The sequence below is a fragment of the Centruroides vittatus genome, unplaced genomic scaffold, assembly GCF_030686945.1.
Source record: "Centruroides vittatus isolate TY-2023 unplaced genomic scaffold, ASM3068694v2 contig_3324, whole genome shotgun sequence".
NCBI lineage: Eukaryota > Metazoa > Arthropoda > Arachnida > Scorpiones > Buthidae > Centruroides > Centruroides vittatus.
The window spans coordinates 128,034-140,116 of NW_027122134.1; positions in this window are offsets into that span (position 1 = coordinate 128,034).

The following is a 12,083-nucleotide window of genomic DNA, read 5'->3' on the forward strand; positions in this document are numbered from 1 at the left end:
ATTGCAGAATCAATGAAGTGTAGTGTTTTCACAGATTAAGAAAATATGCATTACTTGATACAGAATTACAAAAGATTTAGTAATGCTGCTGAAATTTTTATAGTTTGGTTTATATTAAATTTGCTCAAATTTATGATTTTTTCTAGTCTTTATTTTTTAACATATTTACAGATCATAATTTTTTAAAACTAATATGCTGTTAAAGTCAAGCAACTTGCATATTATAGTTCATTTGCAGATTTTAAGTGCTTAAGCTATTTTCCATTTTCCTTAACTCAAGCAGAGTATATTTTTAAAAGTAAAATTCTTTAAAAATTATTTTAGTTTCAAATTTACTTAACAATTTAAAATTTTGGTCAACCAAGTCATGATCTACCGTATTTTACGGACTATAAGACGCATTTTTTTCTTCGAAAAATTGCTTAAAAATTAAGGTGCGTCTTATAGTCCGTAAAATACGGTAACTGTTTTGCAATCGATTTTTGCGGTATAAAATTGTATTCTAATAAATTTTTTTATGAAAAATTGGTGTTTTAGAAGATTGTAATATCATTTAAACATTTATTATTTACTTAATGATAAATTTATAAAATTAAGTGGCGTTTATAACATCTTATCTAATTGCTTCTTAAGTTTAATAACATGATTTTAAATGCTTAAGCTATTTTTCTGACTTGGTTTGGTTTTTATTAATATTTCTATATCATCAGAAACGTAATTTAAACTCATTGTTAATCCATACTGTGAGTGACAACAAAGGCAATTACAGTTATCAAAGGCTAAAAAAATTGTATTTCTAGTTCGATGACGATAATATTTATGTATATAAATTTGAATTTTACAATATATAATTTTTCATTTACGCTTGACTTCTTTCAAAATATAATTTTTTAATTCTCCAAAAAAATTTGAAACCTGTGATTAGCAATACTTAGTGACAAGGACGTCGCAGAAATCAAGGTTTTGTAGCAAGCAATTAAAATTTTCTTATAACTAATCTTAATGATGTGCAAGATTTATTTATTTTTTTTTTATCTATTGATTATTCCTAATATAAAATAATACAAATATTTCGTGACTAAAGCAGTTATTTAAGTCCTTGTAGAAAGCCACTAAATAAATCTCGACACGTGACGTCAGTCGACCTTCTAAATAGGGATGCAAGGTCAAAGAATGGTTCCGGAACAGCAAAAAAAATCCTATTATATAGTTTTTTAATGTCATGTAGAGAATGTTTGACCTATTACTAGTTATGAATTATAGGAACTTAACGTGCAAATTTTTTGTTTATGACCGTCTATTCATGATCGTCGTCAACTTCAAGAAGGAATATTTATGTGTGTGTGTATGTGTGTATATATATATATATACAATATACATACAGATTTAGAAGACTTCAAAAAATTTTAATTGCTAAATATTTGCTGATTTGCTTTTATTTTATATTAAGCGAAGTTTAGAGATGATTTCTTAAGAATAAAAATTTGTTTTAAAGAAATTGTTTTGTTATACAGTACCTACTAAACGTGCTGTACGTCTCTTCATATAATAAATTAACAATCATCTTGAAATTCCCTAAGTCTTGGAATAATTAACGCCAACCGCATTTTCAGTTAAGCTAAAAGGTTTGGTGTAAATTTTCATTAAAGTTTTCGTTTCGCTTTTGAATTATTTTTCCAGGTAGTAATTTGAGCTGGGGAATTAGTTTATGAAGTTGAAAAAACAATTGATTTAACAAGAATAATTTCTTTACAAATAATTTTAATATATCATTACTATAAAAGGCGCATTTAGTTGTTTAAAGATTAATTTTTTTATAGTTTTATTTCTTAAAAAGATTTTACTTAAAATAAAAAAAATTAAAAAGTATTCTTTTAATATCTAAATTAAGTTTATAATTTTTAAATAATTCTTTTAAAAATAATTTTTTTTATTGAAGATTGTCGATAACAACTTGCTTAAAGCTAGAAAACAGTTATTTTAAGCACATTTTAAAATATATATAGAGAGAAAATATAATTTTGTAATGACGCATCTAATAATCTTTAATAGTTTCATTTTCGCTGTTTAAATTCAATAAATTCGATCTTAACAATGTGTAACGAAATACAAAATTGTTTACTAGAGTTATGATTAGCCAATTACTGCTGTTTCGAATATTTCTCTATAAAAAATATTAAACCTAAAATAATTTTCATAACTTTTGAATTTTAAATGATAAATACGATTAATAAAAAATTTAACTTGAAAAGATTGGAAATTTATTTTATAAATAAGATGTAAATGTCATTATTAAAAATTTCTGCTGTATAGTTCTAAACATTTCTATTTGTAAAATATAGGCTAATAATAATTTTAAACTGAATATTTTAATTATGGGGCGGAGAACTAAACAAACCAATTATTGTATAATTTCTAGTCGAAAATTTTCAGGTGTTTTTCTGATTTATTTAACATATAGATTTATAAAAATTTTATCAAGTAAAACATTTCTACAAAAGAGACTAATTTTTCTTTCTTCAACAATTAGAATTCTAATTGTTGTATGAAACACATTTCTAAGGAGAGAATTTTTAAAATTATGTACAGTACAGTACAGCCAGAGCCGTCGAGAGCTTATGGGGACCCGGGTTGCCATGTTTCTTAAACAAATGATATACGTATAACGTTTCTTCATTGATAAAAATTGACCTTAAAGATGTTGCTTGTTTTTTACCAACAAAAGAGTTTAACTTTCCCGCCAACATTTGGGGGCGCCATCTGTTATCATATTTTATTACTTTTTATATTATTAACTATTATATAATGGCAAAAAGCTTAATTTTGAGGGTAGAGATGGATTTTATAATAATAATAATATTGTAAATGCTAATAACGAGTAAAACCGTTAAGTCCGACCCTACTGGAGATACACACGACTCCCTTTATCTACCCACCCCTCGACCTTTATTCACCAAAATTTGATATTATCAATCCCCCTAACAAAGAAACTTCCCTGCAAAATTTCAGAAATTTTAAACAAAAAGCACAGGAGTTATTAAGCTTCAAACAGGGTGAATAAAATCGTGCTTCCCACACACTAACATCCATACATACAGAATCCCCCAAAGTTTTTCGCATTCTCGACGTTTCAAGGTATCCTAAGTTCAAAAATGTAAAAATCTTGGAAAGGGAGTCTTTTTTGACCGATTTCCATACTTTCCCTCTGTTACATATAACAGCCGGGAAAGTAATAAACATTAATATATAAAGATAGGGATTCCTACGGACCCCTAAACCCCAGCTTACCCCTCTCGATGGTCCTGTATACAGCATACATAAGTCAATAATAAAATATATAAAATATAAAACGCTAATACACGTAAAAACAGTATTAACATGACAACGTTTCATACTTTAGAAAAGTATTTAAATAATATATGACAAAATAGAGTATAGTGCTATAAAAATACGTTGCTACTGCTGAATATAAAAAATTTTAAATTAAATTTTTCAATTTATACGAAATGTTAATTAACATTTTTGTATTTCATGTTCTACTTCTTGAATGCTGCATAATAATCAGTAAAGATCACGTCTTAAAAAACCGATATAAGTCAATACATTCTTTCATATCCTGGTTCATTAAAAACTTATTAAAATAGTAAAGATGATATGTAAACTCCATGTATATTTAGCAACATATCTACGTACATAAAGTTTTTTAAACTTAATACAGTTAAACTTGGTTTATTTTTAAGTTTATTATGTTAATCGAATATAAATGAAGAAGCATGTTGGTACAATTAACCTATATTAACATTAGGTTAATTTTACACGTTAAAACAAAAGCAGATTATTATATATTTATGTTCTATAATAAATTTTTTAACTACTCCGTTACTCAAGAAGTCAGATATAATTAAATAAATAAATAAACAGTAATCTGTAATACTTTAGGATATGTGCAAAACTTTTTAAATAAATAAATAATTCTTGTTTAATGATTTGTTAATAATATACAGCTGACATTACTTCACTAAAAACTTTATTTGTTACAAGGCCGGTCGAAAACTTGGTATGGGGCCTGGGGATAGAGCGGGCGCCTTTTGCTCTTTAGTAGGGCCTTTATTTTGAACAAATGAAGTACGTAGAGTGTTTATTTATTAATTAATAGCAGTCTTAAAGTTAACATTCATTTATAGGGGTAAAAACCCTACGGATTCTGGAAAAAATTCCTAGCTTTCTCTCAAAGGTCCCATTTACAATAGTCTATATTTTTTGTATACTTTAAGTTATAATCTTTTTAAAGAAAACCGTTATCCCAACCGTTATTATTTTAACAACTTTTCTTTTAAATAATTATATTTAAAAGAAAAGTTTTATTACATTGTTAATTATTAATGAAATTTTTTATTTTTTAAATAAATAAGAAGAAAGGGAAATTTTTGCCTTTGGCGAAGTTTTGTCAAATCTCGGTACAAAGATAATTCAATTGTGATTGTAAGATTAAGTAATATCAACAACGTTTGATGTGACAAATAAATTGCCACATTTTATTTTTATTAAGTTTTATTCGCTTGTAATTTAGAATACACAGTTTTTATAGATTTTTGATTAAAATATTTTTAAAAATGTAATAATTATTCATTTTTAAATTTAATTTCAAGCTTTTCATTCTCAAATTTTTTATTCTCTTAGATATAAACAGATAGATAAATAAATAAATTTATTTGTCCTTTATATCTATTAATATAAAGAATGATAATTTATGAAGGTAAATTTAGCGTTTGGAATTTTATCGTCAAAAATTTATTTGTTTTTTTTTTATTATTTTTAAAGTTTTTTTAATATTTATAATTATCTATAACTAGAAAACATTATATAAAATTATATTTATAATAGTGTATTTCTGTGTTTAATATTTCCTAAAATTCCAAAAATTTAAAAGGAAAAATGAATTCTGAGAACATTAAAATAAATTTTGTACTTATCTTAGATTCTAATCTCTTCCTGTATATAAATCATAATTATATTTTTTATGTTATATAAAAACAAAATTAATTTTAATTTTAATTTTATTAATAATTAACGAAAATATTTTCTATACAATTAACCTCATTACGTTACATTATCATTTTATATCAGTTTCATTACATTCGTAGAAATGCATACGTGAGACGTTATTTATTTAATGTAACTCACCTTACACATATATAGCAATAATTAGGATAAATAATGCTTAAATCTTTGTATAGAGCATAAGTAAATAGAGTTTAGTTAAAGATCTAACTAATTATTTTAAGATATTCTTTAATGTTATCCTAGGTTAATTCTACCTTGCATATTCTACCTTGATAATGCAGTTACATGCAAATGATAGATATACTTGAATGATAATAGACACTGTTAAAAAAAAATTCAGTGTTCTTTCTCTATTAATAATCCTTACATGCCTGAGATTCACAGTTAACTAGATAATATTTTCTTTGTATTTTGCCGCTAATGAAGGTCCTTCGAAAGAAATAAAAAAATAAATAATCGAGAGAAGTGATTTTTGAAGTCGTTAAAACTGTTTTTAATCGCCTGATTTACTAAATTGGAGTAGAGTTTTCGATTATTTTAATTATAATTCATTTAAATTCGTTAATTAAAATAGCTTTTAATCTTGTTTTTAGCGTATTAATTTCCCATTTAAACTGTATTTATCACATAATTATAAGAGAATTAACTTGTTTGAAATGTTTTTTTAATGAGTTTAAAATACGAAATAAATATTTTTTAATGTATTAAATAAATCTTTATATCTTTATTATTTAATTTATTAGAATAAACATGAAGTATAATATATAATTGAAATAATGATGTGAAGATGTGTTTATACGCCCTGAATAATAATTTATTTTATAATAAATATGCAAAATTATATTTAAATATATAATTAATTTATGTAAATATTATAAATAATTTGTTTTATTTAAATAAATAATTTTATTTATATGAATTTTATAAATAATACAAATATAAATATTTATTTTTATTGTAGTAAATATTTAAATATTCACTTAATGGAGGGATTTTTATTAAATTAATTTTTAAATCTAAGAACCTATATTATAATTTTAAAATATTTAGATATTTATATAAAAAGTTTTAAATATTCTTTGAGATATTTCATTTTTATACAAAAGTATAAAGTTATTTTATTCCAGCGTAAGACTAATTATTACTTTTTTTAAAATTTAATATTTAAAAATTTAGCATGTTTTATGTTAAAAAAGAGAGAGAATTCTAATAACATTCACAAATCCTATAAATAAATCTTAAGTTATATCTCAGTTCTTTTATATGAAAGTGAGATTTACAAGTTAAGTTTTCTTAGAAGTTTTTAAAAAACCATTAAAACGCCCTTATCATAAATTAAACGCAGAATGTAGTTGCTCATGACAAAGTCAATATCTGAAGATTCAGCCAGCGTGGTAACATCATCAACAGGACTTTCATGAGCTAGTGGCATACAACATCTCTCTATAAATGCCGACAGACGTTTCTTTCAAAGGATAGAAACAGGTTATATTATTATTTTTTTTTATTTTTTACTCGTGATCTCCCACTCTACAAATCACACATGCACTTGGTTGTTAATGTGAATGACCCATTCTGTATTCTTTCTCAATTCTTCAAGTCACAATCATGAACGTGTTGGTAAACACAGCCACACGTGTTTTATGTACCGGTTTATCTTCTGGTTCGTTGACATCTATAGTTTACACTCATTATTATACGTGTTGTCTAATGACTTTTTAATAAAGGGTATAGAATGCGTTTTTTTTTAATAAAAAACTTTAATTATATTTAAATAAATAAATTTTATTGCATGTAAATAGGTCTATCTTTAACTTGTACCTCTTATAGTTTTAAAATTTTTTTATTTATTTGTTTTTTAATTAACTAGCATAATAAATTTTCAAAATTTTATAATATATTTTTATGTTAGTGTTTAAATTTTAAAATAATTATAGTTATTATTCTTCTATAAGCTGATAAAATGGAAGTATCGTTAAAATAACACGAATTATAAAAAGAATTTTTCTTTATTTTACAATAAAAAAATCAGTCTGTAGGTAAAGAATTTAAGTAATGAATATAATCGAAATTAAAAAAATTTTATTGCTTTTTTAGATTCGTTGAAGGCCTCAGTGATTGAGTATGCTGCTGAGAAGTGCTCTTAGTTTACATAACAAGTTCGCTTTTAAACGACTTAACTGTTCACGATGCATAAACATTGTTTTAAAATATTATTACTTTTATCTGTAAATATTTAAAAAGATATTCTTATCACAATTTTACCTTATCACATTGCTAGAATTTTAGCGAATGAACATATAAACACATAATTTAAGATCTATGAGTAATCGTAACTTAAAAAATAAAGTAATAGATTTAATAATAATTAAAATATTCGAAAAATTTAAAACACATCTATTTATTTTCTATATAACATTCTGTTATCAATGATTATACTTTAAAAAAAATTATTAAATTGGTAACAATATAGCCTTGAATTTAGGTAGGATCGAGGACGAATCTTCAAGGAATTCAATTTAAAATGGCTAATTAATAGAATAAATACATATTAATATTTTAAATAATATGGCATTATTAATCACTTTCAATTAAAAATAACTAATTATTTTAAATTTAAGTATTGTAAGTAAATACTTTAAACAATATGTATTGGCTTTGACAATATTATGGTTTAATCAAAAATACTTTACGAAATATAAAATTTATTATTAATTTACGAAAAAATAATGCAGGAACAATCTATAAAAGGTAATTAAATAAATTATCATCAGTTTAAAAAAATTGGTTAAATAAATTAACAATGAGCAATGCCAACTTATTGCGAACGACAAATCTATACAAATCTTATTTTTTTTAATGAGTTAATACAAGATAAATTATCACGACAACTTGAGAATAAAATAAAAATAAATTAATTTGTGATTTAAAAGATAAAATTAAAAAAATATATCAAAGCAGTCATCAAAGTAGAGATATTATAAAAAGTTAAAAAAAAAGGCTATAAATCAAGACAATCTTTAACAACAGAAAGGACATTTCTGTGCCTGTTACAAATTCTTAGTGGTATAATTTCCTCATTTGATAATATTTTAAAAATATTTTCAGCTTTAACTTTACTCATTAGTGTAGTTAGATATGCGATTTTATTATTTAATTTTTAAGATTATTCATATATTCTCATAATAAAAAATTCAAATGTTATGTATAAAACTGTGAGTTGGTAATAAAAAAAATAAAGTATTATTAATGGAAATGTTTTCTTCATCGAAATAATTCACCTGAAAAAGCAAGAGAATTACAGTAGAACCTCTTACAACGGCCACCTTTAAATGGAGGCCATTTCTTTCTTTTTAGAAGGCATAGCCTCCGAACAACGGCCATTTTTTATGTTCCACTCAGTGGCCGTTATCCAGAGGTTTGACTGTTAGGATTATTTAATCAAAATAAAATTACTTTACTTTTCTACTATATTAGTTATAAATGTTATAAATGATATAAACATATACATATAGTTTATATACATTAAACTATATGTTATATCAAGGATATAAAATTGCTTATATAATTTTTATATCCTTATAGATATAAGAAAAATTATCGAAAATTAACTTTATTATATGAAGGTAAAATGCATTTATTTTTTATACTTGATGATTTATAATCAATTAATTACGATAAGAAATATTTATAAAATTTACCAGCGATTGTTTATAAGGTTAAACGAGAAAATGTGGTCGTAGAAACGGAACGATGTCACGACTTTTTCATTAACAAAATGAAATTTAGGACATAATCATGATCTTAATAGATAGATAATGAAGCTTGTTAGAATAAGAAAAATTCAATTTAGTGTCGTAAACAAATAGAAAATCTTATTTTTAGCAATGGCATTGAGTTTTAACTGCTTTTGTAGACGACTTTTATGCAATTTCATTTAACAATAACGCATATTTTTTAAAATCTCTTTTTCTTTATTTTATGCAAGAACGTGTATTTCTAATAGCTTATGAAAATCTCTTCTCATATCTATTCCCTTTTAAATTCCATTTCTTAAGTGGAGGAAGTAAAAAGTTTCGGAACTATGAGGATAGTCATAAAGAAATGTGTATCATTCTTACGCTAAACTATATTATTATAGCTGAAAATATATCAGAAAAATTGTTATAATTGACAATAGATTATCTGAAGTATAGGAAAATATATTCATGAAACTATGACGATGAAAATAATAAAAATAAAATATTTATTCTGGTCTATTCAAATTGAAAAAAAATGAAATTTAATCAGCCATCCATATTTTAATATAAATTAAACTGTTTTATTCCTTGATTCAATGATAAAATTAATTAATGTAAGTCCTACATTAATGTTTTAAAAATCTTTTTAACATTAACTACTAAAAATGTTTAATTATTTAGATCATCATTGCACTGTTAAGCTTCTCATTTGTATAAAATTTAAATTTTATTAATAATTTAATAAGATAAATTTTAACTAATCTACATAAATAGCATTATTATTATTATTTAAAAAATTTTTTTTTTACACAAAACGAGCATGAATCGTATAGTTGATGATCCAATGGAATGCCATTATAAGTAATAAAGTGGATGATGGATCGATGAAACTAACGATAAATAATGAAGATTCAATTAAATTCTTTATAAGTCTAAATAATTAACATTAGTTTATTCCATTAAAGGTCTTAGTAAAACAATTTCATCGTTTTGTTAGCTGTTTTTATTTATTTGGCATTGAATTTGACAAATCTCTTCTCTATAAACATCTTGGAAATGGCGGCAGCAATCTTTGAGATTGCGAGTTAAATACTTTACGTTATAATTTATTTAAATCAAATGTTTTTTATGCTGTTTTAAACTTTTTTAAACGTACAATTTAGTAGTTAATACATCTAGAAAATTAAATAGACTAATTTTACTAAGTTTAATTCGAAATAAAAAATGGAAGGATGTCAAAATATTATTCTTTTAGTATAGAAGAAAGTAAATAGAAAATCTGAAAACCATCATAAAAATTCCAATAGACTCTATTTACTTTAATTTAGTAGCCTATAATTTATTATTAAATATATAAAAACGCTAAATCTTTTTTATTATCTCAAAATTTATTGAAATTTATATTTAATTGTCGATTATAAATCATATCGATCGTGAAAATCATCAATAAAGCTTCGTAATATATTTGAATTACTGAAAATAAATAAATTTTATTTTAATAAATATTAGAAGTATATTTTCCTTTATAATTTTTATCTTTATTAAGTATTTCTGTAAAATTTTAAACACTGTAACAGCAGTTAACAGTGTTTAAAATTTTACAGAATTAAATCTCTAGTTAAGCGAAAAATTCAATCTCTTGTATCAAACAACTTTAAATTATATAATATTTTTCTATTAAATTTATTTAAATTAGATTTTGATAATAAGGATGATAATTATGGCTGTTTAGCTTAATGAAAACTGCTCAGAAAGTTCTTAGTACGACACACCAGAAAGGAACTTTCACTTGTTTTATTAATAACAAAACTACTTTGTTATTGATAAAGCAGTAATAATTTTACTTCTTTATCAATAACATAATGACTAGAAAATTATCATCATATGCGTTTTATAATATATTTTTATACGCCCAAATGATAAGAATGATAAGAAACGTTTTATTAATGATAATTTTAATTGTTTTAATGGATGAAATGGGAGACAATTAAAGAACGATAGCTTAAAAATGACAAAATGAGAATAATTATTCGATACGATAACTGATTAAACAGTTAAAGAAACTCCTTTATCTACAGTTAGATCTAAAACTTATGAGATATAATCTCCAAAATTAATACTTAGTCCAATAATCCATCTCCATATTAATTGATTGATTTTTAAACGTTAGCAAATTGCTTAATAAGTTTATTATAAAATCGAATAATTTAAATTCATTTGTACTTTATTAGTTAATTACTAAAAATTTACTTTGAATAAAATTCAGACTTAGATCTAAGCTGAAAAAATTAATTTTTTGAGTGCAGAAAGTGTTAGTAATTGATAAATTTAGATGTCTAAAAGTAAGACGGATGTACGCACGAATATATTTTACAGTGAAAAATTAAATTTTCTCATAAACCAAAGTGAAAAAAATTGCTTAAAGATAGCGTAACTAAGATATCTTCACTCATAAGAAACCATTAAAGTCGGCTCATAATGATAGATTGTATAAAGGTAGATAATCTCAGAAATCTTCAGTATAGATCATTGTTTAAAAAAATTTCATCAAAATCTCTAACTGTAATCCTGCAGGAACATAAAATTGAGACATTTATCACACTCTTAATTGAAACGCTCTGCACCGAGATGGGATATGAAGCTGAGTTGAAGAGTTGCGGTGAGGGTATATAGTACAGACAAGATCTTCAACATAATTTATCACGGCCACGCCCGTTGAGTTGTCAGATTTTGGCCTGAAGAAATCACGATTGATCTGATGAGGAAGGCAAAACTTGATGATGAAACATGCAAATTGTCTATTGTAGATTACGCTAATTTAATTTGTTTCTCTCCTCAAGATTTACAACTTAAGAATCTCTTTCGTTTTCATACATTACACATCTTTAAACAAGCATAAAAAAGATATAATTTCATTTTTTTTTCATTGTTAACTTTAAGGTGATTAACATCTGGTAATTATTGATGACTAATACAATTATCTAAACCTGTGTCATCGCTTTAGCTGATGTTTTTAGCGTGATTCATAACCCTTTCTTTACCCTGATACACATAGTAAATAAGAGAAAGGATATTACCACGACCTGTTACGTGTCTATCGATAACCTTTCAATGAAAAGAACACGCAAGATTGAATCGACTGTTAACTTACCTGGAAGAAAACATGTGATATCGAGTGTGTCTTCTCACATAAACATCATAAAGAGTCTTTAATTAGTGTGCGTAATTAATTACGAAGGGTAGGATACCCTATGTGGGCGATCCGGTTGATGAAGGGTC